Here is a 12,752-nt window from a genome sequence, read left to right as displayed (position 1 = left end):
AAAACCTGGCTCACAAATTTCTGAATTTTGCTACCTAATAATATAACTTTGAAAAAAAATCCCTTCATCAATTCATAGCTAATCTTGTAGCTTAATCTGTCAAATAACATTCTTGATACTATCTTTAATATTTCTACTGGAATATGATTGGAATACATTTTATAACAGGTTTTAGAAGGCCTAAATATAAACTTAAATATATTTTTTATGTGTCATGAAATAGTATCTCTTGATTCCCCCCCCCCAACCATTTAAAAATTAAAAACCCATTCTTATTTCACAAGTCATACCAAGATAGGTGGCAAGCTGGATTTGGCCTATGGACTGTGTTTTGCTGACTACTATATTCCATGCTAAACTACTTGTAAAAGGAAACCTAAGTATTATCATTCTAATAAAAATAATAGCAGCAGGCAAATGTTGCTATAAAGACATTAAAAATAATTCTATTAAGATTAAGGCACAACCAAGAAATCAAATTTTAGTAATTTGGGTTTAGAATTAGCACAAGGAGAAAGTTATTTATATCAAAATATGGCAAACTAAATATACATAATATGCTTCATAAGAGGTTACAAATATATTTTGTAAATTCACAATTCAGATGAACTGAAGGAGTGGGGTATATTCAGTATTTAGAATAATCTTTAATTTTTTATTTATTTTTAATTTATTTTTTATTTATTTTAAAGATTTTATTTATTTGAGACAGAGAGAATGAGAGAGAGAGAGAGAGAGAGCACATGAGATGGGGGAGGGTCAGAGGGAGAAGCAGGCTCCCTGCCGAGCAGGGAGCCCGATGCGGGACTCGATCCAGGGACTCCAGGATCATGACCTGAGCCCAAGGCAGTCGCTTAACCAACTGAGCCACCCAGGCGCCCAATCTTTAATTTTTTAAATAACTAATGGAAGGATTTGTATCATAATTTATCTTGTTTCTATTTTGTTTTTAAATATGGTATTTTGGGCCGCCTGGGTGGCTCACTCAGTTAAGTGGCAGACTCTTGGTTTTGGCTCAGTTTATGATCTCAGGTCCTGGGATCGAGCCCCGAATGGGCTCCCTCCTCAGCGAGGAGTCTGCTTGTGGATTTTCTCTCCTCCCTCTGCCCCTCCCCCTGGTCTTTCATTCTCTCTCTTTCTCAAATAAATAAATCTTTAAAAAAATATGGTATTTCAACATATCTATATAGTATTATTTTTAAATGGATTACAAAGATGTTTTCAAAAAGAGGGCAAACAATTCCTGCCTATTGGTCAGTAAGCCCAGATACATAAGCAGGACAAAGACCACAATGTCACATGCCCTCCCACTTCCCACTATTCTTTTTGATGGAAAATTCACATCCTATAGTCTAGTATCTAACTTACTCTGGCTCCCAAATCTGCTCTAGTTTTTTGGATCCCCTCCTCCATTTTGTTACCTCTTTTTGGTTTTCTGTAGAAAGCCTGAAAACTGGGGTCCCCTCACAAACCCCATCTTCAATAGTATAACTGAGGGAGGGAAAGGGAATTATTTGATAGTGGGATTAATTAGGGAACTTTAATATATTCATGCACAGAATGATTCTCCTCATTTGCCCAGCTGGTACACTCTTTTTTGGGTGTGGGGGGGGGTGGTGCTCCTTCTGTCCAGATAACTAGTAAATTCTTACTTGTTCTTTGAGACTCCTCAAAAATCGCCTCCTTTCTAAATGTAGTTTCAGAGTTAAGGCTTCACCTGATGCCATTATCTTAACCTTCATAGCCCCTTGTGCACATTTCCTTTATTACACTTAACACATTTCATTACACCTGATTTTTTTTTTTTTACTCCTCATTAACATCCTGAAACTGAGTTCTCCAAAAGTGGGGGTTGTATTCCCAATACCTAATAAAGTACTGACATAGAGTAGGTGTACAATGAGTGTTTGCTAAATAAATGTTGATAAAACCAGTAAAATCAAAAGATAGGGTTGAGGAGTTATTCTGAAGAGGGCAAAGCAGACAAAGTATGTTTAAGTGTTAGAGAAATATGTTGTTACACATGAACATTTGAGGAATTTGGGTTGGAAGATGAGTAAGGCAAGAGGTAGTAAGAGGCAATTCGTCTTGGAAATGTACAGAATGGAAACAATATGTATTAACCTTTGCAATGTGCCCCTGGGAATGTGGCTCTCTGAATTTCTTCATTTTTACTGTTCTCTAAGCTAAAGCATATGCACCGCTGTCATTACATATTGTTAGGTGAAGGGGAGAAAATAGTTAATAGAAACTTCTCACTACTCAGTGGCTCAGCACATTGCACAAAAAAGAGAATCTTGGCTCAAAGGAATCTTAAAGGTCATTTACTCCAATATCCTATTCAATGAAACTATTTCCCCTACAACATTCTTGATATCCTATCTGTTTAAATAGTTCTGATAGAAACCTTTAAACCTATAAAAAAATCCAATTTTAGGTTGCTATATTGCTCTAAAAATTCCTTCTATATGAGCTCAAACTACTTTCTTTTACCATTTATAATTTTCCCAGTTCTAACCTCTGGAGCAATAAAGAGTAAATGATTCTTGCTCTCACATGCCAGTTCTTAAAGCCTCTGCAGAGACTTGTGGGCCACCTCCAGGTACTCTCAATAGATCAGCAGGAATTTTTAAGAAGGTGATACTGATACAAAGAGTTGGCAGATCACATTTTGAGAAATAACATTTTATGGTTTTATGAATATTTTATGAATATTAATCAACCTATGGGACTTTTATATGGGACCCTTCCACAAGAAGTATTTCCTGAGATGAATCTCAGATTTTTCACACGAGAGACCATATTGTCCACATTTGTTAAATTAGATGTAGATACAGTTACAGATACAGATAACATTTTGATGAGCTTTTAAAATTGATTATTATATTTATTTTTGAGTTGACAGGTACTTTTTTGGTTCCTTTAAGTAAAAAAAAAATTTCATTATATCATTGATCTTACATTTCCTAATTTTGAATGGAATGTGGTAGTTATAAGGACAGTAAAACCCCTGTTAGAAGAGGCTAGATGCCTTTTTTCCTCCTCTGTAAATTTCTACAAAGACTTTTGCTCTTCTCTAAGAAGGCAGGTTTCCTGGTATTTGATGAAGTGAAGCCCAATGATCCAGAACATAAGTGAGCTGGATTCATACCATGACTCAACCATTTGCTATCTGAGTGATACTGGGCTAGTAGTTACTTAATCTCAGGAAGAGTATGTGTCCCTTTCTCTATGACATGGGAATAATAATAGTCCCTACTTCATAGGGACCTCATCAACATTAATTAAGGAAATGTATGTAATGCATTTAGCATTGTGTGATTATCTAATAAGCATTTAATGTTAGCTATTTTCATTATTAGTTGGCAAGAAAATATTGTCACTCTGTGGTATTCTATATCAAAAATGACTTATCTGGGCAACATGTCTTATTTAAAATTTGGTGCCTTTGATTAAACACTGAATACTTGAGATAGTCTCCAATTTTATATAGTACTATCATTTGTTTGCTCTGCACAGTAGTACTTCCTAAGAGTCCACTGTCTTTTCAATAGTGGTGTCATACACTTAATTCATCATGGGCTTATTTTCCATACAAATCTCTTTAAGTCCTGTGCATTCTCAAGAACAGTATCTTTCATCCTTCACACCTTGAAAAACTACCTATCTTGGCTCAGTGACAACAATACAGCAAATAATGCCATAGGTAATCCAGCTGCAGGGCAGGGAATATTGCTACACAAAGTGTTAGACTTAAAACAGTTTGATTTCTTATGATCTTAGTTCTGTTAGATTCTGGGCAAATTGTCAGGAAATTCTTGTTACTTTAACATGTCATGGCGTATATTTTTGAAAAAAAAAACCCATAAAATTTATAACTGTACGCTAAAAAGGTGAATTTTATCCTATGTAAATTATATCTCAATAAAACTGAGTTAGAAAAATTCACAGGAAAGCATCCTCATAGATAGTGTTAATCACTTACCTAATCACATCTATCACCTTCTGACTTACCTAGAAAATATTAGGTTGGATGGTATAAGAGATCAAAGATGATGCAAGTGAATGAAATGATTGGCTGATGTCAAAATACATACTAATATTAATTGTATGTAACTAATACATACTAATAATAAATTCAGGCCTAAAGCTCAGGTGATGGCCAAGCCCTATGATAGCACCAGATTATAAACCTTTCCAAGACTATTTATCTCTATTCTAGATTTTCTGCCTCCAAATTTAGGCTCGGTTACAGTAATGAGGTAGGGTAGTCTGGTGGCTTAGCATAGCTTATGACAGAATGAGGTCATATGCTCAGCCCTAAATATGAACAGAACTTCAGGCATTACAACAGTATTTTGCCTAGGGGATTTCATGTATCTTCAGTGCATCAGATACATCAATCACTTGTATATTCACTTGCTTTTCTCCTAACTCCTAATTCAAGGCAAAGTCAATGGAAAGTGCAGCCTGGTTCATCTGAGGGATGTTGTATTGGCTTCAAACAGCTCTCAGAATAATAGAGAACAAACTGATGGTTATCAGAAGGGAGTTGGGTGGGGGAACGGGTTATACAGGTGATGGGGATTAAGAAGTGCACTTGTGATGAGCATGAGGTGTTGCATGGAAGTGTTGAATCACTATATTGTACACCTGAAACTAATATTATACTGTATGTTAACTAACTGGAATTTAAATAAAAACTTAAAAAAATAAAAATGTAAAAAAACCCCCACACACCTCAGGTCCTTGGTGCCACATTTGAATCAAAATTTTAGGAACAGAACAAACCCTGAATCAGTCTGAATGTGGCTTACTACTTTAATGGGAAATAACATAAAGAGGTAGGCTAGAAGTTTCTAATTCAAAGCTTTTGATTAGTTGTTTCTTGGCTAGAAACAACTGGATTGATCTTTTGATTTCCAGTGAAGGATTTCTACTTTGTTATGGCTAAGCTACAACTAATACTAGAAATTTAGAATAGTCAAGGAGATCAAATTCAGTCTCTTTAGGCTATGGATATTCATTATTATTTTTATAATAACCACTACTAGTGCTCGCTTCAGCAGCACACACATATATAATAACCACTACTATATATTATTGAGAATCTATGTTCTGGAATTAGTATACAGTTAAGGTTGAGAAACTTGGCTAAAGTTATAATGATAGGAATGGCAGGTAAGTTCAAATTTCTCTGACTCCAAAGCTGTGTCCTTTCCAGGAAGCAGCACAGTATGTATGTTATATATGATACAGCAGATACCCCGTGTGTTGGCCTCCATGTCTTCTGCAAAATAAATAAATCTAATACTAAATTAAAAGTTTAGATTAAAATGCTTGTAAAGTTTATCTATGTATTGATTCATTTACTGACTGGTTGGAACATAGTAATGAATTTCATTTGTCTCTATCTTCCCTAAGCTAGAAACTAAGATAGAACAAAAGCACCTGGTACATATATAGGTATAGTACATACACACAATTCCGGAATCACCATACCACAGTAGAGCCCTCAAAGGCCTACATGCCTCTATATTACTACCGCCCCCCCTGCCCCGCATTTTATGAAGTGACTATGATAAAGTCAGGCAAAGAAGGACCTTTATTTGAATTTGTCCCAGCATAAAAAAATGTTTAGTGTCATGACTCCACTTTTCTTGGTATATTAAAATATGTATTATATTTCTATATGGATAGTGTTAATGAATCAGTGACTTTTTCTTAGTGTTGTATGAACAAGAGTTAAATGATTATGAAACTTTATTTCTGTTCTTCTCTACCTTGAATTATAAACTCCCAGAGAGATCTAGGTTCTTCAGCACACTCTTTTTTTTTTAAAGCACATAATAGGAGGACAAATAATTTGGGATCAGTGGACCTTGAAGTCTGAAGATTTGGGTTGGTTCAGACATTAGCAGGGTAACCTTGAGCAAGTTATGAAATTTTTCCTTAGTCATAATTTCTCCATCTGTGGAAAAGGAGAACAACACTAACCCTATAGAGTTCCTATAGGATTGAATAAGAAAATACACATGAAAAATACTTTGTTTGCCTTAAAGTACTATACCAACATTGATTATAATTTTTAGCAAACAAGGCTTAATAAATTCAAAATGTGATAATTTGTTGATTCTATGAACTAAAAACTACTTTTGAAACCAGTTTTTCCTGGAACTTAAATGGTAAGCTATATTTCTAATGTTTCATGCAAAGTATATTTCTTAGGTTCTTTTGAATTTCTTTGTTAAAACATTTTCTTCATAACTTAGCAACTTTGTCACTGCATGGCTGTCCTTTAATTTAAACTGTGATTAGTTTTTTGCAATTCCTGTATTTCTTTTTCTCTTTTTATTAATGAAAACCAGGAAAAAGCATAGGCTTTACAACCAAATGTAACCAAGTTGAAATTGTAGCTCTACTTATTTAAATACTCTGAGCGTCAGTTTACTCCTCAGAAAAAGGCCTATCACAGGGGTGTTCTATTACATAAAAAAAAGAAACTACTGTTGGAGAAATTGTGGATTACAATTATTTTTAGATTCCTTGGTTACTGACTTTATTTGGGGTCTATAACATTGGTAACTTATTCTTCTTAAAGTTGCAAATCTGGTCACAACCATTTTGTAATGAATGCCTAATTTAAGGAAGCTATACAACCTGTGTTTGATTTTGATTTGGTCCCTCTGAACAGCATCAAATATTCAATGGCTCTGCATAAAACAGATTATAAGACCTTCCTTTCTGCTCACTATTTCTAAGAGAACATTGCCCCTTTGAGGCAATTCTTTGGTGGGGTTTCCATGATCATCAGTAGTTTGTGATCATAGATAATATTTAATTGTATTATGAAGAATTTGGAGAATTTTTACAAAACCACTCCACTTTTTGGCTCTTAAGTTTCCCTGAGTTCTCTGTTGGTCCCCCCCATATTTTTGTATAGGTCTGATAAAAGTATTCAGGCTTAAAGTAGAAAAATAACACTATCAAAATTATATGGGACATTTCAAAATCACAGATGCCTTAGGAATTCCTGCTTTATATCTTATGAAGTCAGTGTCTATGGTTTTAATTGTTTCAGGGAAATTTGTCTTCATTCACTGTGGGGGACCTATATTTTCAGCCCAAATAAGGATAAAGCTTTTGAGACAAATTGTGTAGTCCAGAAAATTGTAGAGATACGAAAAACTTGTTTGTTCAAAAAAGAGATTTTCACTTTCACCTGGCAAGTGATGTACTTGATTCCGCTGTCTCACAGATGGTATTTCATTCCTATAAAAGCCTGGTGCTGCCTCAGGAGTTCTGGTAGCAAGTCCTAAAGGAAGGGAATAAAAGACTATTGGCATTTAATTTCTTAGCCCAAGTGAACCCAGAAGTTTTATCTTACAGGTGAATTTCATGATAACGATTTGAAAGGGTCTCTATTTTGTGCCTTTATCTGAGTATTTAGTATTGCCCCAACAGAGGACTATTTGGAGGGCAGTATTTAGTACTGCCCCAACAGAGGACTATCTTGAAGAAGATTTCTTCTTTGGAAGATGTAGTGGGGTTCTAGAAATGTAGAACCACACAGAAGGAGCATTCAAGCTAGGCTATAAGACGTAGTTCTAACCCAGGTTTGAGAACAACAGAGCTGGTTACTTCTTTGTTAGTATTTTGTGATGTTAGTCTCTATGATGTTTTAATAAAGATATCTTTATTAAAGATACCTAAATAAACATATTTTAATAGAGATACATATTTCTATCACCCTAGTCTTAACTTGAACTTGATAGCATAGTTAGTCTATTGTATATTGTGGACAGTGAGAATCACAAGGATTGATGGCTGCATAGGTAGCAGCAGTACTAGAACTTGATGCTAGACTAGGAAAAGATGTTCATCTGAGCAAATGATTTTTAAAGGCACACCTTCAAGGAGGAAAAATTAGAAAAATGCACATCTTGTGGGCAGATATAAATCTACAGTTGAAGGCTAGGTTAGTTTTCAATTCCTTGTCCAAAGACAAAGGGCCTGTTTCCTTGAGGGATTGCAGTTCTGTTCCAGGTAAGCGGAGCTAGGGCTGAATGTTAGTTCCGGCTCATCCTCTTGGGAGGTATGTTTATGTAGTACACAAATTGCACAACCTTACCTGGTGAGTGAAAAAGGGTTACACAGCTTTAAGAAAAAACAACTATTTGTAAAATTATTAGTTTAATGTTGGTTTCTGCAGATAGACTCAGTTCCATTTGGCATGGAGTATGTTATTTCGTTCATTAGTTTATTCTCAGTAGATAACATAATATCTACATAACTGCAGATACTGAAAATTACTTGTTGAATAGTTGGGTGAATAAATAAATAATATGAAATGTTTATATTATCCTGGGAGTTAAGAACATCAGCTTTCTGGTTGGCTCAATGGGATTCTTTTAGCTCCCAATTCCTATTCTGTTCTCTCTCATTATGCTCAAATAAATATTTAATAATCTTAAACTTCACTATTTTTACTTGCAGTTTATTGGGCTAAAGGGAGTTTGAGATCCATGTAGGAAATCAGAGTTAAAAATGATTATTGGTCTCTGGCTTGCCTAATTACCAACCATTTTTGCTCAGCTATTTGCATCAATGTTTTAATCAGATTTTAAAGGGGTGAAAAGATCACAAAATAGATACTGAGAGGGTAAGTATTGAAAAAAATATTGTAAGAATTTTCACAGAGGCATGATGCTCAAGTGGTCCAGAGACCAGAAGCATTAGCATCATGTAGGAACTTGCTAGAAATGCAAAATTTCAGGCCCCACTCTAGACTTGTTGAATTAGAATCTCTGGCACTCAGCATTCTGTGTTTTAACAAACTCTTCACATGATTTTGATACAGGCTTACATTTGAGGAAAACTGAATTAAGGAAAAAAATAGAGAATGCAAGAATAGTATTGGCTCTTAAATGCTATATATACATGAAAAAGGGGAGATATACCCAGGTACAAACATAATAATTGCCATTATTAATCAGACCTAATGACCTGTTTTTTACTGTATGAATCAAGGAGACATTAGGAGGCATGGCTGCTTTTCTTAATTTTTCAAAAGTTAAATGTATTACATATATTCTTGTTTCCCTTAATTACATATTATTGATTTTGTCATTCATAAGTTATCTAAACATTTTAATTGTTTATATCTTCATTCTTTTCTACCTTTAGAGATAATAGGCTTCATGAGTTTTGTAAACTACTGTTAAAGTCTTAAACACAATTTTTTCAGTTACATTTTAGTTTTATGAGATTGGGCTAAAAAGTCTGCATTTACCCTAACTATACCTTTCCTGATAATCTAGATACAGCAATTCCTACAATAGGAAGAGATTGCAGAATGTAGTTTTATGAATATGTGCTGCTGTGGTATTCTAGGAATAGCATCGGGCACATTCTCCATTGTGGGCTTAGAAAGACCCCTTAATACAACACAATTATTTTTTTTTCATGGGAAATGGATGGAATATGCAAATAATATTTCCAATTTTCTTAAGGTAAAATAAACTTTGTTGGCACTATTCCCACAAGGATAAATTTCATATATTTTAATAAGTCTATAATGATTTAAAAGCCGTAATAAGAGATCTCATTCCTCAATTATGAATATTTATCTTCTAAGGTTGCTAGTAAAGAAGAGTGGGCCCTGCGTAGCAAACCAGTCTCAAACAGGGCACTGAAGTGATAAGTGAATCTTTTCACAGCCAATCATTTTTGTCCCAAGTAACCTAACAAAGTAGTTGAAACCTTCCTGCTTTGAAACAATCTACTTCATTGCATGTGAAGTCCTGATTCTGCCTTGCAGAAAGAAGTGTGGTGGTGGTATTTCCAGACTTGCTCTAACATTAATGAAAAAAGAAACATCAGAGGCAGAACGCTAAAAGCAAGATGTCTACTAAAAACCTATAATAATTATCATAATTAGTTATGATATTGACATATCCCTGAGATTGGGAAGAAGGAAGAGATGTTTGCTAATACTACATATATTCAACATTGTATTGGAGATCCTAGCTAAAGTCTTCCTTTAGAAATAAGAAGTAGAACTGTAATTTTAACACTGAGCATAATTGGATAGACAGTCCAAAAGAATTTACAAATTATTGGAAGTTATCAAGTTTTCTAGATATGTCAGTATACAAAATTAATTGTATTTTTATATTCCAGCCACAAACAACAAGAAAAAGAAATAAAAAATTACAGCATATAAAAACACCAAATGCCAAAGAATAAAGCCAATGAAAGGTGTGCAAGACCTCTAAAATGAAAACTAAAAATTTTACTGAGGGAAAGATGTATGTGGAACAGGTAAAACTTTCATACACTGCTAATGGAAGTAAAACTGGTACAACCATTTTGAAAAACTCAGTAGTATTTACTGAAGCTGAACATAGACATACCCTATGACCCCCCAAATTCACTCCAATACATGTGCAACAAAAATGAGTTTATATTTGCTTTGAAAATTTTACAAGATTGGTCATAACAGCTTTACTTAAAATAGCCCCAAACTGAAAACTACCTAAATGTGCAGCAAGAATAAAATGCATAGATATATTCACATAAAGGAATATCACACAGCAATACAAATCACTCAGCAATGTAACTGAATATCATATATATAATGTTGAACAAAATTAGCAAGAAACAAAAGAAGTAAATAATGCATGTTTTCACTGATATGAGAGTCTAAACCCCACAAAACGAATCTATGGTTCAAAGTCAAAACAGTAGGTACCTTTGTAGGAATATGTGGCTGAGAGGCATGAGGGAAATTTCTGAGGTTCTAGAGACATTCCGTATTGTACCTCAGTTAAAAAAGCTTACTCCTAAAGAGGTAAGACCAAGGTATACAAAAAATTCCAAGTAAAAAAAGCAAGAGTTGTTGTATTAATAGTAAACAAAGTGGAATTCAGGTGGAAAAGACATAATATGAAATGAATAATGGTGATTAATGGTACAAGATGCACTTTTTGTGGATATATTTTAAAATATCTACACATGAATATTCTTAACACAGCAGATATAAGGAAAAACAGAAACACATTATTAGTACAGTATTTTAATTCTCCTTTTCTCCATCCTTGAGTCAAGTAATCAAAATATAAGGACAAGAAAGACTTAAATAATATGAAGGCAACACTTATAACTACTTAATGCTACAAGTTAACATTAACTCAGGTAAAACTGTCTACCATATGGAAAACACTGTTAATGCGATCACAACTTATCAAAACCTATGACACATATAATGCACATATAATGGGAAATTTAATCTTATTATATAGATATAAAGAAATAATATCAATGTAAGAAATAAATGAATTAAGCATCTACCACACCCACACACACAAAAAGGAAAAGTGAAAAATAAAGGGAAGCAGAGGAGGGAACTAACAGTTAAAAGCAGAAGTTAAAACCCCCCAAACCCAGCAAAACTTGGGTTCAGGTTTTAAAAAAAACAACAACAGAAAAATAGATTGACTATTAACAGCCTAAAAGAAAGAACCACAGTCTTTGCATATGTTACACTGAACATGTTAGAAAATTTCCATAACGAAAACTTTTCTTTTTTTTAATGAAACGTTTTCTTTACAGATAATATGAACATACAAAATAAGTAATTATAAAGGTTAAATGACTTGATGGGAGAATTCTACCAAAACTTTAAAAAGTAGTTAACTCCAATAGTATTTAAATTGTTGCGCATAAAGAAAATCCTTAAAAGAAATATCTGAATGCAGAAAGCTGCTGTAAGGCAAGAGATACCACAAGCAAAATTAAGAAAAAATATTTGGATCTCATGTCATAAAAGGGTGATCTTAATTTGTAAAGAGGCAATAAAAATTGATATGAAAGGAACAAACAACCCTATAGAAAATGGGTAAATTGTATGAATAGATGATTTACAGAAAAAAAATATTTAAAGAGTTCTTAAACAATTGAAAAGGTATTAAATATAACAATGTGAGAGATAAGTTGAAATTACATTGACATATCCTTTTTTCCCAACAGACTTATAAAATTAAAAAAATGATAACCAATAAACATTGGTTTATTGATGTTATTGATAGAAGGAGAGAAATAGGGAGAATTTATAAAGATTAGACAGGCATATACTCTGACTCAGCAGCTCCAATTTTAGGAATTTATCTTATAGGTATACCTGTACACATTTAAAATGAGGAATGTACCAAGGTTAGTCACTGCAGCATTGTTTGACATGACAGAAGTTTGATAGCAAACTAAGTGTCCTTTAATTGGTGAAAGGACTATATAAATTAATAGTACATACATGCAATTAAATATCATACAACTGTAATGATTATGTAATCAAATGGAAAGACAAGATACACAGTAAACTGAAACAAGCAAAGTAGAGTGAAATGCATATACTACTTGTGTATAAAACAGGAAGCAAAAAAGAATGTATGTCTTTTTGGTTTGTTTACAAACACAAACTGAAAGGATAAATAAGAAAGTAACTATTTTTCAAAAGGATGGAAACAATGTATGGGGGAGGATGGGAGGGAGAATTTAAATTCCATTTCTTTTTGACATTTGAACCCTATATTACTATTAAAATTCAGATTATGGATGAGAATTTAAAGTGAAGTTACTTAAATTGATACAGAATATTGATTGAATTTTATACTGAAGATTTCTGACATAAAAATATCAAAGTAATATTTAAGGAGATTAATTTTGCAACATGATTTGCAAAATGAATTGTAAGA

The 12,752-nt window shown here is 33.5% G+C and overlaps 1 protein-coding gene across 1 annotated transcript in view; it reads right to left on the bottom strand.

Moving 5' to 3' along the window:
• STXBP5L (syntaxin binding protein 5 like) overlaps nt 1–12,752 on the bottom strand; it is a 432,652-nt gene that overhangs the window by 78,192 nt on the left and 341,708 nt on the right. The window lies entirely within an intron of this gene.

This window comes from Phoca vitulina, unplaced genomic scaffold (genome assembly GCF_004348235.1).
Source record: "Phoca vitulina isolate PV1807 unplaced genomic scaffold, GSC_HSeal_1.0 scaffold8, whole genome shotgun sequence".
Taxonomy (NCBI): Eukaryota; Metazoa; Chordata; class Mammalia; order Carnivora; family Phocidae; genus Phoca; species Phoca vitulina.
Note: the sequence above shows the minus strand (reverse complement) of the source record. Positions and strands in the feature narration are given on the sequence as shown.